Source organism: Phoenix dactylifera, chromosome 8 (assembly GCF_051530095.1).
Source record: "Phoenix dactylifera cultivar Ajwa chromosome 8, Ajwa_hap1_PhDact_Kaust_v1.1, whole genome shotgun sequence".
Lineage (NCBI taxonomy): Eukaryota > Viridiplantae > Streptophyta > Magnoliopsida > Arecales > Arecaceae > Phoenix > Phoenix dactylifera.
In genome coordinates, this window is record NC_143197.1 from 7,519,618 (window position 1) to 7,530,744 (window position 11,127).

Genomic DNA, 11,127 nt, shown 5'->3' on the forward strand with positions numbered 1-11,127 from the left:
AACTTAAACCATCACATTTTCCCATTCTATGATTAATGTTGGTCCCTTAGACAGACAAAAAAAATACTGCAAGCAGCTCTAATTACAGCAATACTCTGTTTTCAAGTTACCATGGGCTACAAGAAAATAATGATTAAATCCTGATTAAAATGCATCAAAATTACCTTTTCCTTAAAAAAAGATTACAATGCCAATGTAGACAAGCAGCAGAGAACAACAGTAAAATACCAAGGACAGGTAACAAAGAACTATATTCGGAAGTATTTTATAGCTACTAGGATAGCTCAAGAAGAGTCAAATACATATCTAACATGCATGGTTAAAGAGAGGCAACTGACCTTTTTAATTTCTAAAAGATAATTTTTGCCCTTAACAGTAATATCCAGCACCTTGCAGTCTTGAAGGATTTTATCTTTCTTTCAAGAGCTCCCTCAAACTAGAACTCTGTTACCTGGTGCATTATCACAAGGAAGTTTGGATATGCAGCGGCAAACCATGCCTCACAGGTTCGAGAATAGATATGAAAGTAACAGAATGAATTCACTCTATGCAAGGGAAAAAGTTTCGGAAGAATTTGCAAATCATGCTTCGCATTAGCTCTTAATTGTTTAAATACATTAATCAAATTAGAGGATACCCACTCATTTTTCATGGTGTCAACAATCCTGTAATTCTATTGTCTCTGACTATCAAAAGATAGCATTTACTACTACAACCAATGAAAAAGGAAATGCTGCTACAGCAAGAAATTTGCTGCATGTTAGAGAGAAAGAGGGGGGATTGATATCAGAAATTGAAACAATTAATGCATTTACCAAGTAAAACATAAATCAAAACGTTTTAACTGCATATTAACTGCATACCCATTGCCTTTCACTTTGAAAAAGTTAAAGCGCAAATATCCTGTCAGGTCTTTATGCACGCACGCACTAGTAAATGCTGATTAAAGATGCAAAACTTAAGGAATTATATTTCTACCACAATCACATGAAGCTATATGTGAATATGATGAATGCAAATAATGAATCTAAAAGATTTAACAAATAAATTATCCTTAGCATTAAGCAAGAACTGACCATGAATTCAAAAGAAAGAAACTCTTATTTTATCTTTCAGTGAACGTAAAAGCTGATAATCGTAAAAGCTTCCTCATGGCGTAAATATCCACTTGCCCTATTGGATAAAAAGCAAAACAAAAAAAGGGATCTTTAAAAGCTAAGCCACAAGTTCCTGAGGTGCGATAAACACTCTAATGATCACATGACCGGCGAGGTATGTGGTGATTAATTTCGTCAGACCTCTTTTAATCAATCAGTAAATCATACCCTCTCATACAGGTGGAAGAACACCAATTGGCTTTTTGCCTATGCTCCAGGAAAACTCTGCTATGAAAGCAATGTCCACAAATAAACAGAAGACAAGCATTACCTTTTTACCTGTTTGCATCAGCGAAGCTAAAGAGGTGTAAAAATACTGATATAATATTTGGAACTCATATGTTAATAATATTGCAGCTTTTCAATGAAAACCCTTTACAGCATGCATATTGTTAAGTTGTGACTCGATCTAGTCAGAATCTAAAAATGTTGGCAAACAGCAAAACAATAAATGGCAGGATATGTTTTTCTTTGTTTCAAAGTTAAACAGATTGGTGCAGCAACAGATTGCTATGTATGTTAGTCAACATGCCCGTTAGGAAACAAAAGCATTGTACCAGATGGTGCAATGATTTTTTATGATGAAACTTTAATCACTTTATCATTGAATTTCTGCAAGGGATGCATGCATAGGCTTTTGGTTTGATGATGGGACCGGCATAGCAAGGAGGGCAAAGCTATAGAGATGGCATAGAGGTGCCGAGTTGCGGAGCACTCTTGGGAAGAAGAGTCTATACTATAGCATGGAGGTGCGCATGAGCATTGCGGTTGACCCAAGGGGTCAGGTTGCTTGCAGGCACTCGAGAGTGTCACATGTGTTCAATTCGACAGAGATGCCAGGCAGGGGCATAGAGGTGCATACTTGGCTACGGGGCTGGACTGCTGCTTGTTTATATCATTATATGTATGTCCATAGGAAAGACCTAGGAGGGCTGGCCTTGGTGTGTGGTATGTCAGGGAGCTGCCCAAGTGTTTATGAGTCAGAAAACACTCACCTCGTGACAGGGGGAAAGATAGGGATGAAAATCAACCGCTATTGAGCAATAGACAAAAGCAAAGACTTCACCAAGACATGATGAAATTAAGCATAAATGCAAGTCTTGATCTATCAAAAAAGGAAAACAAAAAAGCGTAATCATACATTGGAGTAAGGTTAACGATCCCATCCAGATGGTCGCTTTCTTTCCCGAGGCCTATCTCTAGAACTGCAATGATGAAAATATATAATCAGCAACAACAACAAGCATAATAAAATAAACAAATTTTTTAGTGATTTGTGAATAGTTATATTGCTAGAGCTACATTTTCGAACCATAATGATGGCCAGCTAAAAACCATTAAAAAAGGAAGCAATGAGGAAATCGTGAAAATTGACTTCAGATGGCTAACCTTTCAGGGTTCTTCTGATTTCCATTTTCACTTGTGTTTCCTCCTGACTTAGAGGCAGGAGTAAAAGAAGTAGCTGGCTGTGATTTATATGCCTCTCCACTAATTAAACCACCAGACACAAAACCGCGTAGAACTGGTTTCCCACTGGAAGATATACTACATTGGTTTCTACCGTCACACTGAGGACTCGATGTGGCAGCAACAAAATTGCTTTTATACTGTGTCATCATCCCTGTCCTCAGGGAATTAACAGTAGCTGATCGACTTGGAACAACTTGTGATGTTGCATTTGCGGACTCAGGATTATAACCAATGCCGAGACCGTAATCAACACCACGTACACCTCGCCCACTTGCACCTTTTCCTCAGCTTCCCCCTTTCTTTCCACCTGAGAAAAGTTCTCATCATGTTACTAAACAGTACAAGAAAGCTGAAAATTTAAAGTTACACAATATACAAATCACCTCAACAGTTAAATTTGCAGACTGACATACATCAACAGTATACACTCACTACACTCACCTTTTCTTGCATCACGTTTGGCCCTGAACCTCCCATCCTGAAATTTTAAAGAATTTTGATTCAGTCTTCAAGCAAAATAAAAAAAAAAAAGAGCATTGCAACCTGTTATTTCAACTATTTGTTTCTAGAAAACCAAAAGCTTCATGTTTATTCTAAAGAAGAACCTAAGAGTCCAACTAGCATAGCACTAGTATGAAGGAAAAGAAAAAAATGAGACATTAACACAGAACCGTGTTCAAAGTTCAAAGGAGCAGCATTGAGATGGAGTGTGCATCTAAAAGTTCAGAATATGGAAGAAAAGAAAGAGAAGGATCATTCATGCAGATTTTGAATGCATCAATAGAAGAAGAAAGCGAACTTGTGTAAGATGCAGACAGAAAAGATGGCTCTGTAACAGAACAAAGGAGAAACAGACCTACAAGCTCTTACTCGACACTTGGTGCAGAAATAATAAATACTGAGTTTGCAAAACCTTACCTTCATAGCAAGATTCATCAGTTCAGGAGACACATTTTGACCAGCAGCAACTAAACTGTTGACCAACTCACCAGCAAAGCATGCCTCTTTCTGTGTGATAAGAGTGTATGCAATCCCATCTTTATCTCCAGCACGGCCTGTTCTTCCAATACGATGGACATGCATATCCATGTCTCTGGCAATATCAAAATTAACAACTGACTTGATTGATTTTATGTCAAGTCCACGCGCAGCAACATCAGTTGCCACTAGGACATGGTATGTACCAGATTTGAACTTCTGTAAAATGTCCATTCGAGAAGCCTGGTCTTTGTCCCCATGAAGGGCTCCAACTTTGCACCCTTTTTGAATCAACTGGCTTTCAATCTCATCTACTGTAGTCTTTTTAGATGCAAATACGAGAACATCTCCTTCATCAATCATTTCAGGTAATTTTTCAAGAAGCCATGGCATTTTCTCATCATCAGAAGGAATTACATTAACAACTTGGGTAATGTCCTCATTGGCCATCCCAACCTCCCCAACTGTAACTCTTACAGGATCAGTGAGAATCTCTCTGGCCAATCGTTCAACTTTGTAGGGCATGGTTGCAGAAAAAAGTAGTGTCTGCCGATCAGGTCTTATCTGACCAACAATAGATCGTACCTGTGGTTCAAAGCCAAGATCAAACATCCGGTCGGCTTCATCAAGTACTAGGTAAGTTGCCCTTAACATTGTCAGTGCCTTCATTTTCAGCAAGTCGATCAGTCTTCCTGGAGCGGCAATAACTATCTCACATCCTGCCTTGAGTTCTTTGAATTGATCAAGTTTGGACATTCCACCATAGACAGCAGCAACCCGTATTCCATAAGGTTTTGCAAACTTCTTTGCTTCTAGATATATTTGATGTGCTAATTCTCTTGTGGGAGCACATATTACACCTATTGGGCCCTCTTCTTTTTGCCGTTCAGGCTGATCCATAATATGAACAATCATAGGAAGTACAAAAGCAGCAGTTTTCCCTGAACCAGTTTTTGCAATGCCAATAATATCTCTCCCAGAAAGCACGATTGGTAGAGCCTGGCATTGTATTGGTGTAGGTTTTTCATAACCTTGCTTCGCAATAGCATTCATTAATGCAGTAGAAAACCCACAATCCTCAAAGGCTTTAACGGGGCTTGGTGCATCAAAACCTGAAGTACGTATAGCTAAGCTTTTCCGATATTCAGTAACATCCTGCTCACTCATCCCTGGAGGTAGAGAAGAAAAGAACACAGTCAATGGCAGTTCACCCCATATCGAATTCACATTAATCTCCACATAAATCCAAAAGAAACTGAAATTCACAGCCAAGAAATTATGTTCACAGCAAGAATATCACTAAACAAGCAGATCTCTGAATGCAAAGTTACTGCACATTAGATTGAATCAAAAGGTCATTTACGAGAAAACCAACAGATAGATATAAAGAATATTTATAGAGAATAAGCAATGGTAAGTACCTTATTTTGTTCATGGAAAGCACATAAACTAAAGTTATCTATGATGGTCCCCCTTACGAACCCATCTCTGCAAGTGCCTTTGCATGATTACAATCTAAAAGTAAATACTATCATCAAGGTCATGACTTGCTCTCACATATATCTACAGCTCTGAATAATCATAGACACTTATACAAAAGAAAATTATAAACCATATGTACAAATCATAATAGGAAAGGCAAAGGCTACAAATATAACTCAGCCGAGGCAAAAGCAACAAAAATAACTCAACTGGAAATTTTCAGAAATCTTCAGAAATCCTTTAACAATATATAACTACCACAACCCATAAAGTGTCGAACCAACCAACCATACCATTTGGCGTACCTTTATACAGTGTGTGCCAACCAATATTGATAAATATCACCTCCAAACACACAAGCCTATATGTAACAATGCGGAGTTATACCCTACTTCTCTGGTTCAAACCTATACCCGGCCATCTTGAACAACCTTTCTTTTTACTTTACACTGTCTTGAACTCCTAATTGTTCTCCTATTCTCTATGAGGCTTTTGAAAGCCAATATTCAAAAAGAACATGGTATTTATAAAATATCTTCATATCATATCTCTCGAAGCTTAGAAACCATTGTATAACATAGTGTCAAAGCTTGTTTCAAAACTCTTACTATGTGAGCTACCCATAGTATCCACTGCACCAGTACGACATGTAAAATTCCTTTAGATGTGCAAACAGGGTTACATGTTCCTCTGTAGTTCATAATAAATGAATAGATATTTATGTAATGTATGTATGTACGTATGATGAATTTTGAGATTATGTTTTTAATGTGTAAAACAATCATGAAATTTAAGTTTTCATGGCATAATACATGAGTAGATATGTATGTCAATACATGAATAGTTATGTATGATAATTTGAGATTCTATATTCTTTGGATAACTATATACCATGCCTATACCGTTCTAATCTCTAGAAGACATGGGTACATCACACGATACTTTCATCCTTGATCATTACATTAACAAGGAAAGAATAAAAATAACTCAACCTCATAATCTCAATATGTCAACTTTCAGTAGGTAATGAAATATTGCTGAAGTTGATATACTTCAAGGTTACATTATTTGCAGTTGAATAATATGCTACCTAACATGATATGCACATGCATGTCAATTGCAGATTGTGCCTGATATTTATTTCCTGAAACAGTCTAGAAACAAGCATCAGAATTACTTAAGAATTCTTCCTAAGTTGCATATCTTGGTGGATGCTATTGTTCAAGGTAGCCCAAACAACTACAGTCCAACAGCTCCAAAAATATAAAGCTTCTCGTTACAATTTAAAGTTCTTGAGAGAGAAACCAACAAGAAAGCTTAACCACACAAATGTGAAAAATAAGTCCAATCAAGAAGGCTTAACCAAGCATTAGGAATTCTACAACTGGCTGTCAGCCTATGTGAACCCTCCCAAAAGTTGTGTCACCACTTCACATATATCCAATTAAAATGGGGAAAAAAAAGATAAAGAAATTAAAAAGCAGCATTTTACAAAATATGGGAAGCTCAGCATGTGATAAGGATCAACTCATCATTAATGTCATTATTGTGATTGAAATGGCAGAAAGAGCATTCATATGCTTCATCATTTAAACACTTCGCAACTCCACCATCTTGTAGCAAGGTCCATACTGCTTTGTCCTGGATTGGAATGATATCAAGACAAGACCATCCAGGCTCGCCCCGTACTTTTTTGTCCTGAATCAGGATGGTAGCAATACACTAACATCCCGTCTAGCATTGTGGTACCGTACCACCATGCCCTTTTCTTTTCTTTTGTTCTTTTGGTTTGTTCAATTTCTTTTTAACCTTTTTCTGGTCCTAAATGAATATTGATATGTTTTTTAGTCAATGACTGGTGTGTCGTGCCAATATTGGTACCAATATCCTTGGAGGAGGCCGGATCACTGAGAGGCTAGCCAGATCTCCTCTCCTTTCTCTTCTCCCTTTCCTTGGTACCAATATCCTTTCTCTCCTAAACCTGAGCTGCATGTGAGCAGCTAGGATCATATCCAAGATGCCACTTTTTTTTCATTGATTATCTTTTTTCTTATAGCTATAAACCAAGATTCTTAAGAGGTATATATGGTTGAAGAAAATTATAGAAGCACAATATAACATAAAGGAGAGTAAAATCATGACTTGTCCACAATCTACTCAACCCAGAACAAAGAAAATTTTTAGTGTTATTATAACACGCCAAAACACATATGAAGGCTAATAATTTATATGGCAACATTTCCAGAAATGGTAAGCAAGCATGTCTTTAGGTGTTGAGCACGAAAACATGTTTCGCTGTGTTCAAGTTAAACTCCTATAGAAGTCATCAAGTACTCTCATAGGAAAAGAACCCACCAGCACACAAGCAAAGAGAAAACAAGTTCGGACTGGCCAAAAAAAAAAAAAACACGCAGCAGTATAAGCAAGAATATAGACAAATAGGAACCCAACAATCAAACAGTAGAAAATGGCACCAACTTACCTGAAATTGAAGGCTTTTCTTCTTAAAAATCCTTGTTGAACAGCTCGTACTCTATAGCGCTATGATCCAACGCTGGAATCGGCTCAATCTTCTTCTTATCCACAACAATCGGGTTATCATCCGAATCATATTCAATCATCCCGGCATCCACCGCCTTCGCCACAGCATACACCTCCTCGTCCGAATCATACCCGGCGCGAAGTGCCTCCGATGCCAGCGTCAGGCCAACGTCCTTCTTGGCCCTCAAGAAGCTCTCCACGGGGTCGTCCTCCTCGTCGTCCGGGTAGTTGTCCTCTTTGTCCTTTGGCTTCGCGGAGGGCGGCGGCGGCGCGCGGATCTCCTCCTGTATGCCCTCCATGAAGGCGTCGAGGGGGTCGATCTCGCCGTCGCCGTCACCGGCGTCGGGCCGGCGGTCGGTTGCGTCGGACTGGTCGTAGTCGATGTTGTCGAGGTCGTGGTCCTCATAGCTGTCGAGCCCCCCGCCGCGGCGAGAGGAAGGTGGGACGTAGAGGCGCTGCGGCGCTTGGGATCGCTCGAAGCTGTAGGTCGCCGGCCGGTTGATGCCGAAGCCTTCGAACCCGAATTTCGATCTCGAGCTCGCTCGCGAAGAACAACAGCAGGATTAGGGCTTGGAGTTGGGGGAGAGGACGAGGTTGGAGAAAACCTAGCTCTGGATCGTTTCTAGGAGACTGGAGAGGGGATCAAGAGGAGCAGCCCTAGAAAGGCCTTCTATTTTGTGGGATTTCATTGGAGAGACCCCGGAGGGAAGAGCGAGAGGAGCCGGAGTTCGGGTTGGCGCTTCGCTGACCGACCATGCGTCAATATCGTTGCCTGCCTCCAGGCGAGGATGATTGAAGCGGGCCGACCGGCCTTGTTTTAATAAAAATGGACCGGTGGTATCGGGTCAGCCGGAGCGGCCAGACCGGGCCAAAAGGAGGTCGGATCGGAGCTTCATATATATATATATATATATATATATATATATATATATATATATATATATATATATATATATATATATATATATATATATATATATATATATATATATATATATATATATATATATATATATATATATATAGCTACAATGGGTGATTTATACCGTTTCAGCACAGGTATATCCAACAAGAATAAAAAATAATAAATTTTGGAGCGCTCTAAGTAACTTTTTTTTTTTTTTCCAACACACATATAAGACCACTTAGGCCGCGACACTGTTAGCTTATCTGAATACGTGCTTAGCTTGGAAGGCCACACCGCCGCTGATTATAGATTCGAAACAAAAGGTAGCATCCTTCACCGCCGCTATTGCCATCCTGAATTCAACTAATTATCATGGCCGAATCATCCTTAAGTATGATTGAATTAGTCCATAACATATGCCGAGCACGTCTCACGCGGCCCTCAGCGTGTTTTGCCTTTTCAAATCACCGTCCAAGCCCTTGTAGCAGCGGCACTAGAATTTGAACTCAAAACCTCGTCCCCTGTGGAGGAGATAAATTTGTGCAGAGCACCAACCGTGACAATCCCTTTGGCAGCAGTGATCCCTTCGATTCGTGCATCATGAAGGGCCAACATTTAGCTTGGCCACCTCTTTCGAAGGATGCTTTGGATAGAAGAAAGAGTAGAGAAAGAGGAGGAACGGGAGGAGAAAAATACTATGCAATATTTGTAAAACGAAATCTTTTATTGTTTTTTACTTAATTGAATAAGCGAATGAATATAAGTATCATCTTTTGGGTTTTAAAATACTGCCATAAATTACCTTATTAAAAGGGATATGATAGTGAGATTATTAATTTATCAATTTTGTGGGCGAAAACTTTTGCAATGGTGCACTGCAGGAGAATGGGAAGGGCCAGAGACCCAATGGAACCAAATGAGCGAAGTGGAAGGGAATTTTAACGGCATTATTGGGGATGCTTTTGTACCAAAAAAAGAAAAAACAGAGAATCCTTGGGGTATTTGTAAAAAACCTGACTAAATGGTGGTTTCATTAATTGAAATTGGATTGTTGGGGGGGGGGGGGGGGGGGGGGAGTGGGGGGGTGGCCTGTTTTCTTTTGCCACTAATGTTACTCATTTCCCAATTTTTTTGCCACTGATGTTACTCATTTCCCAAATTTGTAGAATGTAAGGCTAAAAATGAATCGAATATAGATAAAATAATAATATATCCATATTTATATCTATATTTTAATAAATATAAATATAAAGTATAAATATTAAATAAATACCAAAATCTATATCTATATTTGTTCTAAAATAGTACGGTACAAATTGGATATTAAGCATATCAATATTTGCTTTAAACAAATATGAATATAAATTGGATATTAGTTTATCCATATTTTCTTCCTTTAAATATAAATATAAGTTAAATGTTATTTAAATATAAATTAAATTTTCAATGAAATACAACAATAAAAACAAATATAAATAATATAATCATAAAGGATTGCAATAAAACCCATCATCAACATCACATACGATGAATAATAATCAGGTAATCACCTATGGTGTTATTATTAAACTTGGACAAAGATTGTTTAGATATGGCTGGTATTACTCCTTGTGTATGATTCTTATTTATGTGAGCCACCTTTTGTATAATTTTTATTCATACGAGCTAATTAATGTAATAAGAGTATGAGATTCTGATCAGACTGGAGGATAGTTCAGACATTTATCCAAGACCATCAAAACCTGAACTACTTGCATTTAGAAGTATTATAGATTTAAATCTCGATTATAATGAATTCAAGGAAAAAATGGAACCTGTCAAGTGCCCGCTCATAGTTCCTCGTGCCTGCGTGTCCTGTCTTGCAAACTTAACAATCAACCATAAAAAATGGGGCATCCTGCAGATTTTTTACCGATTTGAAGGGAATCATACGGTATATAACTTTACAGTCTTTACCCCCATCATCCCCACAGTGGACCAACCTTAACATTTCTCCGAGGCTCCTCCACTACCAACCACCTCATATACATCACACCAATTCAGACCAAGATTGGAGCTAATTGGCGTGGTTGTGGGTGCTTCATACGAGATGCTTCAATGTAGTCTTTTGAGAAACAAGGTAATTTTATATAAATCCACGCATCCGAATTTTTAACTCCACAAGTCGTGGACAGGACCGAAATTGTCAACTTAGAACTGCAGTTCTGTTGTTATTAGCACTAAACACAACAGTTATCATACGATTCAATGAAGTACAAAGCCAAAGATTTTCAGAATCTTAATTATTTTTAGTTAAACTTATTTAAGAATTTGCTCTCCCATATTATCCATTACATGCTGTCAACCTTTCATAACAGGGCATGCCAGCTTATAACAGCAATAAATTCTAAAGAACACAACATTTTTTCATCTAAACATTATTATCTAGAAATTGTAGTAAAAAATTAGAGGTATTAAAAACCTTGAAATATTGCAAATATCAGATAGTGATTGTTTCCATCACTATTCAGTGCCACTCTAACAATGATATATATTTATGCAGCATTCCTAATGCTTGGAGTATGATGCCATGCTCTGCATCAACAGCACAGA

General features: G+C 38.2%; 1 pseudogene across 1 annotated transcript; it reads right to left on the bottom strand.

Annotated features, from left to right (window-relative positions):
* Positions 1-133: 133 nt before the first annotated feature.
* LOC103700986 (DEAD-box ATP-dependent RNA helicase 24-like) lies at positions 134-8,191 on the bottom strand (annotated as a pseudogene). Its single transcript, XR_016396137.1, has 6 exons — positions 7,570-8,191; positions 3,546-4,774; positions 3,069-3,105; positions 2,547-2,934; positions 2,299-2,362; positions 134-1,173 (listed from the first exon to the last, which is right to left on the bottom strand). The product of XR_016396137.1 is annotated as a DEAD-box ATP-dependent RNA helicase 24-like (transcript).
* Between the last annotated feature and the right edge of the window lie 2,936 nt (positions 8,192-11,127).